Raw genomic sequence first — 12,460 nt, forward strand, 5'->3', positions numbered from 1 at the left:
TTAGCAATCTAATGGTTGAATCCTTGTCTTGAAGTAGTTCAAATTGCTGAAATTACATGCAAAAAACAGGGGGGCTAAAAAATAAAAATAAAAATTCATGTACAGTAATTTTGAACATTTATTTTGCTTTACTGATAAATCAATCGTGCTGTTATTTGTTTTAAATTGATTTCATTAATTACTCTATTATTATTGTTATTATTTTCAGAAGGTATATTTTCAAATTTTGTTTTTTAAATTTTATCACAAGGTACTTTATTTTTTTCCCGCATGTAAGGTTTGAGAGGTTTGAAGTAGGTCCGGAAACGAGAGTTGTATCGTAAACAAGTTGGGGTATATAAATGAGTGAGTGAGTGACTCCATTGATATTATGAAAATGCCATTTGCAACTTTACGAGCGTACGACTCAAATACCAATGACTTTGTGGCTCAGTGGTTTGTGTGAGTTGTCATTGACCAAATATATATATATATATATATATATATATATATATATATATATTAAGGACTCAAATAAACTGCTTTGTGAATACTATGCACATTTGTTTTTATAAATTTTAATGCACTCTTTGTTTGATAAACAAAGAAAATAAAGTGTATATATATATAATAAAATTATGAGGCTGCATCCCTACTGTAATCCCTAGTTGTAGCGGTGTTGTATAATTTGTTTTTTATCTTGGTTTTACAGATGCTGAAGACGTAACTTTTTTCTATTGCATTTGAAAGTATCAAATCTAAATCTTAAATTTTAAAATAAATAAATTTTAGTTCAAGCTATAGTAACATTATACAAACACATCATTACGAATTCAAAACTTTCCTAAAGAATGAATCTAATCCAATTTATTCATTACTGGCCTCACCTAGAGAATGAATCCAATCCAGTTTGTTCATTACTGGCCTCAAATTGAGTCTTGAGTTCATGACAATTTTCAAAGTTTAAATGCTCGATTAAGTGGTTCTAGTTTTTATCTCTAAAATCGAGTCTCAATTCATTTCCATAAAAATTGTTGTTGTAATGATTTTCAACATTTTTATATATATATATATAATTTTTTTTTTCACCCCAATTTAATATCTTAAAAATATATATATAAAATGAAAAAATATACTCCATATAAAATGTTGATCTTATTTAATGAAAATTTTTTTCGGCCTAAAAAAAAAAATTTACATCATCATATTACAACAGAGGGTGTGGGTTGATTTTGTAAAATGTAAGGTCTTGTTTGGTATTAGTTTTTGTTTATTGTTTATCATTTAAGCTTAAATATAATGAGTGTTTATGTGTAATTGTTGCTTATCAATAAATACATACATTGTTTGATAACATAAAAATAATAAATAGAAAAATATGTTTGTTAACCTTCAACGATTTTTAAAAAATTTAACATTAGGTTTATACAAATAATTCAATTATCCTCTAACAAGGTTACTCACAACCTTAGCAAATGTGGTGCTCATTAAAAAAAAAATTATTGATCTGATTGTGGCCCTCTTGATTATTTAAATTTTAAAGTCATAAAAAATGATACTTGTTTTACTTCTTATCTATGTTTTCTTCATGTGTATATATATATATATATATATATATATATAATCATAAACATGGTTTTGACTTTTATAAAATTGACATATGTGAACAGTAATTATATAGGTGAATATACATAACTGATAAACATATACGATATTAAAAAACATGTTTTTCTTCTAAATCTATTTATTATATAAACAATAAAATATAAACAATAAATTGTAAGCATAAATAATTGCCAGGCCTAAATAAATGAATACTACTGTATCCTGATAGTGACGTCATATATTTATGTATTATTATTATTATTATTTTTGAAAATCTATATATTACGTTATTAGCATGAACACAGTCATCAATTACCCTACCCCACACTGTGTCTTTCCGGGGAAAGAAAAAAAAAAACTACCCCACCGTGTGTAGAGTGTATCAATGATTTCTTCTCCGGTAGCCGAAGCCCGGACGGAGGCGACAACAGTAGCACCGCCTGGTTCTGACACACAACAGCAGCAACAACAGACGGTGGTATCATCCGTCTCCGGCGAGGCAGTCCCAGCGAACGTAGCGTCACCACCGCCGGCGGAGGTGACGGCTGGCGAAGCAACTGCCGCGGAGAAATGGTCCGGGTGGCCGGGAGACAATGTGTTCAGGTTGATCGTGCCGGTTCTCAAGGTCGGATGTATCATCGGACGCAAGGGCGAACTCGTGAAGAAGATGTGCAAGGACACTGGCGCTCGTATTCGCATCCTCGAAGGGGCCCTTTTGGCACTTCTGATCGTATGGGCAGTACTCTCTCTCAATCGTTTCTTCTTCTCTCTCACTATTAACTTGCATCTATTTGTACTTTGTTATGCCTGTTTTAGGGTTTATAAATGTATATAACCTAATTTGAAACTGAAGAAAATTTTATTTTATTTATTATTATAATTTTTTTGGCTTCTGGACATGCTATTTTCTTTGAGTTTGCATGCTGCTTATTGATTACTTTAGCAATAATTTTGATTTTGTAATGCGTGGAGTTCATGTTGTTTATTTAAGTGAAAGATATATTTACTAATTTGTTCTTAGAAAATATGTAATTTTGTTCAATATGTTCCCAATCCCATGTTACATAACTCCTCTCTTTTTTTTATGACATGAGAGGATTCTCCTGAAGTTTCTCTTCAACCTGGGACTGCTTCATATATACCTTGCTATACTGACAACTGAAATTATTAACATAAATATCCGCTGAAAATGTTTAAAGCCTTAGCCTTCTTAATGTTGGAGAATTGTAGTTGGTTGTGGTAATGTTTTTTTGAGGCAGCTTCTTAGTTTCCTGCTGATTGTGAAATTTGCAAAACATCAATGAAATTTTTTTTTTTTGGCTTGGGTTTGAAAACGTTTTTCAGCATTTACAATCATTTCACAGGAATTCTGTGTCTAAAAAGGAACTCTAGAATAGTAGAATATTAATAGAAAGTAGAAAGTGAACTAGGCTATAGCCAGTGAGAAAATTGGAGAAGACTGGTTGTTGATGGCGTCTCTTTCTCTTTTAGTGACTGCACATAGTTATATAGATGGTGGGTGGCAGTTCCTATGCACTCTTTAGTATGTTTGATGTTGCCAAGTGTTTGCTTATCTGGCTGCTTCGCTTTGCGGCTTGCACCAATTATCCCATGTTGGTGCTTGTACTTGCAACATCTTTCCTCCTCCTCCCCTGAATTGATCTGAACGGTATACACTGCCTGAGTGAATGTATTGCCGAATAGTTGTTGTATCCTCCAAATTAGGGTAAAACAGAACAAGTTATGATGTTCTAGGATTCCTTTGGTATGTGTATCTATTGATATGCGTCAGCAATTTAGTTTTCTTGCTTGGGAAGTTGGAATGATTCTCTTAGACTTTCTCAATACAGCTGTGTAGATCTAGAAGAGTAGGCTGTAATGTCGGAATGACGAAGAATCCATTGAAAACTACATATATTATTCTTATTGCTTGACACTTTTATAAATGAAATGCAGCCCCCGGGGGCTTGGATGAGTTGGTAGGGTGTTGGCACTGGCTCTCAAGTGGCCAGTGTTCGAGCCTTCCCACCTCCTTTATCACCTCCGGCTTACCTGGTGTATCCTATGGGGCGAAGGGTGCACCCCCAGGTTTGTAGCCTAGGGTGAGTCCTGAAGGGACCCTTCCTAGGGGAGTTCCTGGTGCCAACCAAAAAAAAATGAAATGAATGTGTACTTTTTTTTTGATAAGTAAAATGCATGTGTACTTGTATGGATGTTTGGGTAAAGTAGCATTAGTTAATGCTTATTTCCTCCATTTCCGCCATGCATAATTTACTAATGAAATAAATGACAGCATACTTTTTAACTTATGGTATTAAGAGTGTTTACTAGCCTATTATTATTTATGGTGGAAAACTTACAAAAAGTAACAAATGAAATATTTTTTACTGGAAATAATATTGTCTTCTTTTTAATTAAAGAATAATTGATCACTACATAGAACATATCTGACATATTTGTAGATTTATTTATTTTTCTTAAAAAAAATTCAAAGCTTGAATTTAACTTGTCATTTTATTTAATATATTATAAAATTACAGTTTTTTGGAATTGCAAGAACATAAGTAGTCAAGACTCAAGTAATTTAAAAACTTGACTAAAATGGAGGTTTTTGTTGAGCTTACACACATGCAAAACACCCTTCAATGTGCATATACATATTCTGAGATGTAATGCTTTTAAGCTCTTAAAATGTTGTAATTTTAAATAATGTATATTGAGATAACAACTGTCACACTGCAGTGTGTAATATACCTTGTATGTTTATATATATTATTGTGTGTATCTCTACATATAGAGTTATATTATTATTGAACCAAAATTCTTAAAAGTTACTATATGCTGATGATGAGTTTAATCATTTGAAATCAAATATTAATATGTTATATTAATTTTTTATGGGTCGATAGTAAATATTCAGAATAGCAAGTTATAGGACACAAGCTCAAGTTCTAGATGGCTAGATGCAGCCACTTTGTGCAGGATAATAACAAAGGTTAGGTTTGTCTCATGTATTCCCCTTCCAAGACGTTTTGTAATGCAAAAAATGTATTTACATAATGTATCTGACAGTGGTATTCTAACATTCAATAATTTCCTATTTCCTACCACATTTACTTTTGGTCTGTCCGATATAGGCAACGGTTATAGTTAATTCAACTAGTTATCCATTATATATATATGAATATAAAATAGTGTAATTGTTAGTTATCTATGCTACTATATAAATGTCAATAGGATTTTTTATAATACCAACTTGGATTTTTTATTTTTATATAATTTAGTTGTTTATTGGTTAAATCCCAAAAAGACATTTCTCATGCCAAAAGTTATTGAGTTTCCAAAAGGCACATCTTTTCTCTATGTATGCAAAGTATATTCTGTATTTAAAACCACAAAATATCTATTGTTTAATTCACAAAATACATGACTCATCACAAAATTCATTGGAGTTTTTAAAAATCACATGAGACCAACATGTTCCATGATCTCAAAAGTCACATATATTAAAAAACAATAAAAATGTTAAAATACCCTTCTTACAGAAATCCACTAGCTATTGCGGGTATAAAAAACAACAAAGTCAGCTTTTGAAATTGTTTTCTTTTTTACACATTAGGTATCCTCTTTTCTTGCTATCTTTTTTTCCCAGCTATACACACACACACATATATACGTAGATATATTTTATTTTATTTCCCCATCCATATGGGATAAGGCAAGGATTTTTTTTTTTTCCCTAGTTGGTACTCACACACGCATGCCTCCACTGAGGCTTGAACCCTTGACCTCCCTTTGGGAAGTAAGGGTCTGATACCGCTAGGCCACTGATCCGTTGGTGATAAAGCAAGGATGATGATGATGTTATATTTTATTTTATTTTATTTGGAATTTTTCTTCTCTATTTAGTATTTCCCTTTATACCATCGATTCTTAAAACGTGTGATGCATGGAACATATATAAATATTACTTAAAGGAATAGAAGAGTTATTATTGCCCAATCAAGGGAAATACTTTAATCAGGTTGAAGCAGCTTATACAAAAGAATGCCCTGAAACATAAAGAAATCATTGGTTCTTATTAGGTTCATTCACACGTACTTCAATTCCTAAAGAGATGCCATTTACTTTGACATCGAAATGGTAACCTACCCCAGTAAGCTTGTTAATATCGTATTTGAAACATGAAATACTCAATTTAATAAAATCTAAATCTAATAAAGTTTTTATTGGTAGGGTACAACTGTAATTTTCTACTGTCTCAAAATACGGTCTATAGGTGTTATTGCTTGGTACAGTAGTAAAAATTTGGGCTGTCAAGAAGATGGTTACAAATCCTTAGAGCAACCACTTTGAAAAACTAATGCCAAAGATTACGTTTATATCTAGTCTATCCTTCCCAACTACTCGATTTATATGGATTACATTGGGCAGTAACCCTTATAACCCTCAAAATATGGTCAATATTATAGTCAGAGGATTAGTCTTTTCACGAGGGCTCTAATTTTGATATTAGTTATTTTTTCAAAGATTTTTGACAAATTTTAGGTCAAAAAGAACCAAGGAGCATATTTGGACACTTTGCCTATCCACCCAGAATCAATACAAGCTAATTCCTAAGGTTTTTTATGGTGTACCTGATATGTGTAGTGGTTATTCTTGCTAGGCATGCCTCAAGATACTGAAAAATAACTAGGGTATTGCAAGTGCAATTTTATATTTTATAAGAATATAAAATTTTTGCAAAATTTATATTCCTTCATGAAAATTAAAATAAATGTGGAATTTTGCTTCATCTCATTCATTTGACGAGTGTTCCAACTCTTTGATGGCCAAAATTTTGTTGGGAATCATCTTTACATGTTTCTTTTCAGGTCCTGATATCAGGAAAAGAAGACCCAGACTCACAACTATCTCCTGCAATGGATATGCCATCTTAAGGGTTTTTATGCGTGTTGCTGGCCTACCTCCTAGTGAGGGTGATAGTATGGGTTTGGCAGCTGCTGTAACTGCATTTTGTTCTGTAAGGTTACTAGTAGCATCTTCACAAGCAATTCACTTAATTGGGAAGCGCTCTACAATTAAATCAATACAGAAAAGATCCAGTGCTTCTATACGGGTTTTATCAGAAGGTGAGCTTTTATGTGCTTAACTTTTTGTTCATTTCTGTTAAAATTGCCGCATCTTACATTTTCGAGAGCATTTCTGTAAGAATTGTCACACCTTGCAGCTTCAACAATGTTGGCCTTGGGTGTCCTAAAATTGTTTTGTATACCAATTATGGTTACATTCCAGCTCATTCTATGTTGTAATGATCACTATATTTTTGTAATCAAATCTACATTTTCTTTTTGGAAAGGCCTCTCTCCTTAAACAAAATGATGTAAGATTTGTATTATCTATGATTGTAAATGCTTCCTAAATAAAACATCTTACCAGGACTTAAATTCAAAATTTCATAGTTACGCCGGGGCCTCTAGTAGTAGATTGCGGAATATAAAAATGGATTCTCAAATTTTAAATTACAGTTCAAGCATGAGGTTATTATGATCCATACAAGGGACTGGGAATTATTCTACTTAATCTTATTATTATTTTTTTTAAGAACTAATATACTCAATACTTCACCCAGACTCCTTTCTTCACTGATTTGTGTACATTTCAATTCCAAACACAATATATGATACTTGTTTTTCTTTCCTAGATGAAGTGCTATCCTATGCTACTTCAGATGAGAGACTTGTAGAGATACATAGTGATTCTTTAAATGCCCTTAAAGCACTAGAAGCAGTATTGGGACTTCTAAGGAAGTTTTTGGTTGATCATAGTGTTGTACCTCTATTTGTGAAGAAGGTAATTTTGATACTTGAAATTTTTTGGTTAATGTTTGTTTGAATTCTACTAATGCATAGTTATTGTCAGTACAATGCAACAATCTCACAAGATCGTGCAGTAGAGACCTGGGCAGATAAAACCCATTCCTCCCTCCGTCCTGCTCTTGTTCCTCAAGTTGGGATTGGTTCTGAATTTGCTCCTCTTTTAAAGCGGGATCTTTTATTAGCTGAGCGTCACGCTCAGCTGGATTAAAAAATCTCACACTCTGGTCTGTCACTTTATGGACAAGATCCTGGACATGACAGATTACTGTCTCCTGGATTTGGTCGCACCGTTGCTCCTAAAGTCACCCAGGTTGGTTTACATACCATTAATTGTTTTTTAAATGTGGTATGAATTTCTTTTTTCATGTTAAGGAAGGCAATTGTTATGAATACTGTTCCATAGACATACACCCTCATGGTATCATTGTAAATGGGTGGGTGTGGTAGATTTTTACTTATTTATTTATGTTCCTCAAGGGGACAAGGGGGCTTGGGGAAGGATGTGTGCTTGCTCCACTTAGAACTGTAAAAAGCTTGATGTTTTTCTCTTCAATGTTCATTGGATTTTAGTGAGCACTTTTTTTTTAACTTCTGAGTGATGTCTGAATGAATTGCTTGACAACTTTCCCCCCCTTAAAAATAATTCATTCGTGATAAATGTCATATACAACACGTATGTTAGTACTGTTAATAGAAAGAGATTTTGGCTGGAAATGCAAGTGGTCTCATGTGTTGGTAATTTCTGATTTAAAGATGCCGGAAAAGAAATCAGACCCATAACTGATTACAGGATCTCCTGCCAACTACATCCACATTTGTGAAACTGATATGCTGGCAAAGTCAACAAAAGTGATGCTTTATAGGCTTACCAATGTTATTTGTTTAACTGCATCCAGAGAATGTCTTATGTGTTGGAAACATTTAGGTTCCTTTTCTTCCCATACATCTTAAGAGTAAGATGACTCCAAAATTTATGCTCTACTTGCTCTATGCTTCACAATACCTGAAGTTCCACACTTCTTTAATACGTGTTGCAAGTTTAGGCTGTTGATTAGAACTCTAAAAAATGTTTTAAGAGATTTTGCTTTGTTTAATTTGCATTAAGGTGCCAGATGAATCAAACGGGCCTGTGGGTAATGGCTAATGAATTAGGCAGAGCATTTAAAATTCTTGCCCAATGTTGAAGTTTGGTCAACTCATAACAGTTTTTTGACTATTTTTATGTAGGTTGTTGAATAAATGGATTCTTCATTCTTGGTATGCTTATAGCTATTGTAATTTATGCTAGCAACTCAAGTATATTGGATCTGCACCAGCTATCTTGCCTGCTAGCAGATGCTGAATGCAATTATGTTAAAATCAGTTGTTCTATTATTGTTATTATTATTTTGTCAGTGGCCCACTTGCCACGAACTCTTCTCCCCAAAGGATAGGAGGGTAGTTTGAGCCCCACATGGAATAATGTGGCGTGTGTTGCTTACCTATGAAAAAAAAAAAAAAAAACTGTTTAATACATAATTCCATTGAGCATCTGCTAGCAGGCAAGATAGCTGGTGCAGATCCAATATACTTGAGTCGCTAGTATAATTTGCAATAGCTACAAGTATATCAATAATGCAAGGCAAAAAATATAAAAGAAGACCCCATTCATTAAAAATCTAATAATTGAAAACCTGCTGTGACTTGACCAAACTTCAGTTGTAAAATTCTGTTAATTTAGCTAAGTTGTTGCAGAGATTTTAGTATGACCAAGACAAGCAGCAGCAAAATTCTTCTTCTGGTGAAGAATTTTAAATGCTTTGTCCAATCAATTAACCATTATGCAAAGGCCCGTTTGATTCATCTGGGACTTTACAGATTAAACAAAGCAAAACCTCTTAAACCTCTTTACTTGTGGCACACATGATCCTTACTCATTTATACCATAGAGCATGTATTTGCCTACTTTTTTGTCCAGAGGTTATCCAAGACACCAGTAGGAGGAGTGATTTGATCAAAGTTGAACATACCAAAAGAAGCTACAATAAAAAGGCTTGAATCCATGATACATCCCTCTTATAAATGTCATTTTCGTCTTTTCTCATTCTGACCATTTTCTTCCACATTTTCTTAGATTTTTTATTTTTATTCATACTGTGAACCACACACCAAACTTATAGTTTGAGGGCTGATAATGTTTACTGCCTTTTGTATTTGTGTCTCTTTGTTATTGAAATTGTAACTGTTCCTTGGTACTATTATTGTTGTTGTTATTTTTATTAAATATACATATATATATATATATATATATATATATATATATTTATTTATTTATTTATTTTTTATATTGTCTTAGATAACGCAAACAATGCAAGTACCATTAATATATGCCGAGGACATCATTGGGCTCGCTGGAGTCACTGCTCAATACATTCATCATACTAGTGGAGCAAATATTACTGTGTCAGAGACTCTGGGCTTTCCTGACGACGTCACTGTTGAAATTAAAGGCACCACTTCACAGGTTCAGATGGCTCAACAACTTATACAGGTTAGTGCTTTCAAATTCAGCAGCTCATCCTGCTGCCTGTATAGCAATGAAATGGTTTTTAGCAATAGCATCACCGATTATTATTGATATTATACATTCATTAATATAAAAGGGATTGAGTGACCTGGATCATTACAATTATTATTTTTTAATTAGACATGGTTACGTGTGACAGCTGCCACCATTTGTGATCCTAATCTGTCAACTTCCAGCACCAGGGATTTCTTCAATGCATCAGATTAGGGCCGTTTATCCTTTAAAGCACTCCCTGGAAGTAGTGGTCTGTATTGTTAACATAAAATCTAATAGGCAGTAGGGTAGAGTTGAGCATCTGTTGGGGACAATTTTATAAATTAAACAGATAGTTTAATATTGGCTCTTCAATCTATTAATGAGGAACTTTTTACAACTGATAAACTTTCGACATCACAAAAGTAACTTTTGTACTCTCCATTCAACAGACTGTCCTTTCTATTTCTAGGCTTCTAATACCCTTAATGTTTGTCTACTGTATATATGTGAGGCATGATTTGTTTTCTTCTCCACCATGTCCTTGTTTTATTTATTTATTTTACTTATTCTCAATTTGCCGTGTCAAACAATGAGAGGCAATATTTCAAAATTATTCTTATTTGGGTAGCTATAAATGATTTAATTGTTTATTTTTCGTTTTCGCTTCAACTCTAGTTATTTTATTGGTAAGGCCTTAAATTTTGCGAGATTGACGAAGCTTGGAACCAGTTTAATTATGTCAAAGAACAGTTGAGAATTCTAATTTAGACACTTAGAAACTTGTGCAATATCATCTCCATAGTATGGTTGCACATTTTTAAGTATATATATAAATCTACTACCATAATACTAGTAATTGATAAATGTAATTACAGATGTTTTAAACAATTTTCAAGGATAAGGCATCCAAAATTATCACTCATCCACAATCAGATCAACTTGAGTCCTTGATAAATCATATAGAATGAGAAAAGTATTAGAGATTAGGTTATCTTCTTCAATGAAGAAATTTAGCAATTTAGCGTCCAAGGTTTCTTTTCACCTGAAGCACTTTGAGAAGGGAAAAAAGAAAAAATAGAAGTAGAGCTTGGAAGGTTTTTCTTTAGCTTCTTCAGTATAGAAATTGTGCGTACAAGGTTGGTTTCTTTTCACTTGAAACACTTAAAAAAAGAAACAGAAAAATAATAAAAATAAAGGTTGGAAGTTAAGTTTAGACATTCACAGTTTTTTTATTTTTATTTGTTTTAAATCTTTGGCCACTGAGGCTTGGGTCAAGTGGTATCACCTCCTCCTGGAAGGAAGGAGGTTGAGGGTTCTGAATAGTGAACGTATAAGTACCTTGCCCAGCCCACAGCCCCACCACCACCAACCAAAAAAAAGACCCACTTTTTGATTTGGCTATTTATTGCTTGCAGGAGTGTATTACAACGGAACCAGCTCCAAGCATCTATGGGGAATTAGACACTGGATTGAGTTCCTACTCACATTTGGCTGGCACCTACCCTTCATCTTCATTTCAATCCGGGCCATTAGGAGGGTATGGACCTAGTTTTGGAAGCTACAGCAATTATAGATTCTGGGAGAACTAATTATATTTCTCTTCTTGGACTCCCGGGAACTCCATTCTAGAACGATCTTGTGGTAGTCATAATTTTAAGGAGAGAAACTAATTTTGTATGACGACCTGCTCGACTCTCTCATACAGAGAGCAAAGAAAAATATAGTGCAGTGAAAGTAATTAGCTCATCTGTGTTGTTGTATATGTTTCCTTTTTGAAGTTTTCGCTTGCATTTACTAAATTTGTGGGGACTGAAGTTTGAACACACTTGATACACCAATTCTGATCAAAACAATAGCTTACTTTTGTTTACCAAGCAACCCAAAAAAATTCATGGTTGCCCATGCATTTTGCAAACCATACTTCCATTATGTTTTGTATGCACCTGTGCCCTGTGGAACTCATCTGTAATTTGCTGACTCTATTGACTGACGGAATCGCATGTGTTTGTCGTGGATTGAAAATTAGAAATTATTTGTAATACATTCTTGTTTGTGCTGTCCCTGTTTCATGCCACTTGAAAGGTTTGGTATTTTTCTGAAACTTACTTGAAAAACTGGGTGGTTACTAATGAAAGGTGAACCGCTTGTGGCATTGGTGGTTTACCTGCTAAATGGGATTGGGACCTGCCAATGGCATGGCTGGAACATTTGCACAGAAAAGGTACACTTTCTTTGTCGTTTGTGTTGAATATTTATTTTGTCTTCTTCACAAATTGAAATAACTTGATGTTTGGCGTTGATTTACTTATTGATTTTACTTGATTGTAAAGTAATAGAGAAACATATATTTTGATGTACAATATGGGAAAAATGGCAACTTTTTTTTTTTACACATCCACTTTGGATCATAAGTAGGATTGCAAAATAAATCAATGGAGGCTCAATATTTAAGACT

General features: G+C 33.4%; 1 pseudogene; it reads left to right on the forward strand.

Annotated features, from left to right (window-relative positions):
- The first annotated feature begins 1,969 nt into the window (after positions 1-1,969).
- LOC132310016 (RNA-binding KH domain-containing protein PEPPER-like) lies at positions 1,970-12,053 on the forward strand (annotated as a pseudogene).
- Positions 12,054-12,460: the final 407 nt, after the last annotated feature.

This window comes from Cornus florida, unplaced genomic scaffold (genome assembly GCF_030987335.1).
Source record: "Cornus florida cultivar Cherokee Brave unplaced genomic scaffold, ASM3098733v1 CherokeeBrave_3.0.0_Hap2_Chr05, whole genome shotgun sequence".
In the NCBI taxonomy this organism is placed as follows: Eukaryota; Viridiplantae; Streptophyta; class Magnoliopsida; order Cornales; family Cornaceae; genus Cornus; species Cornus florida.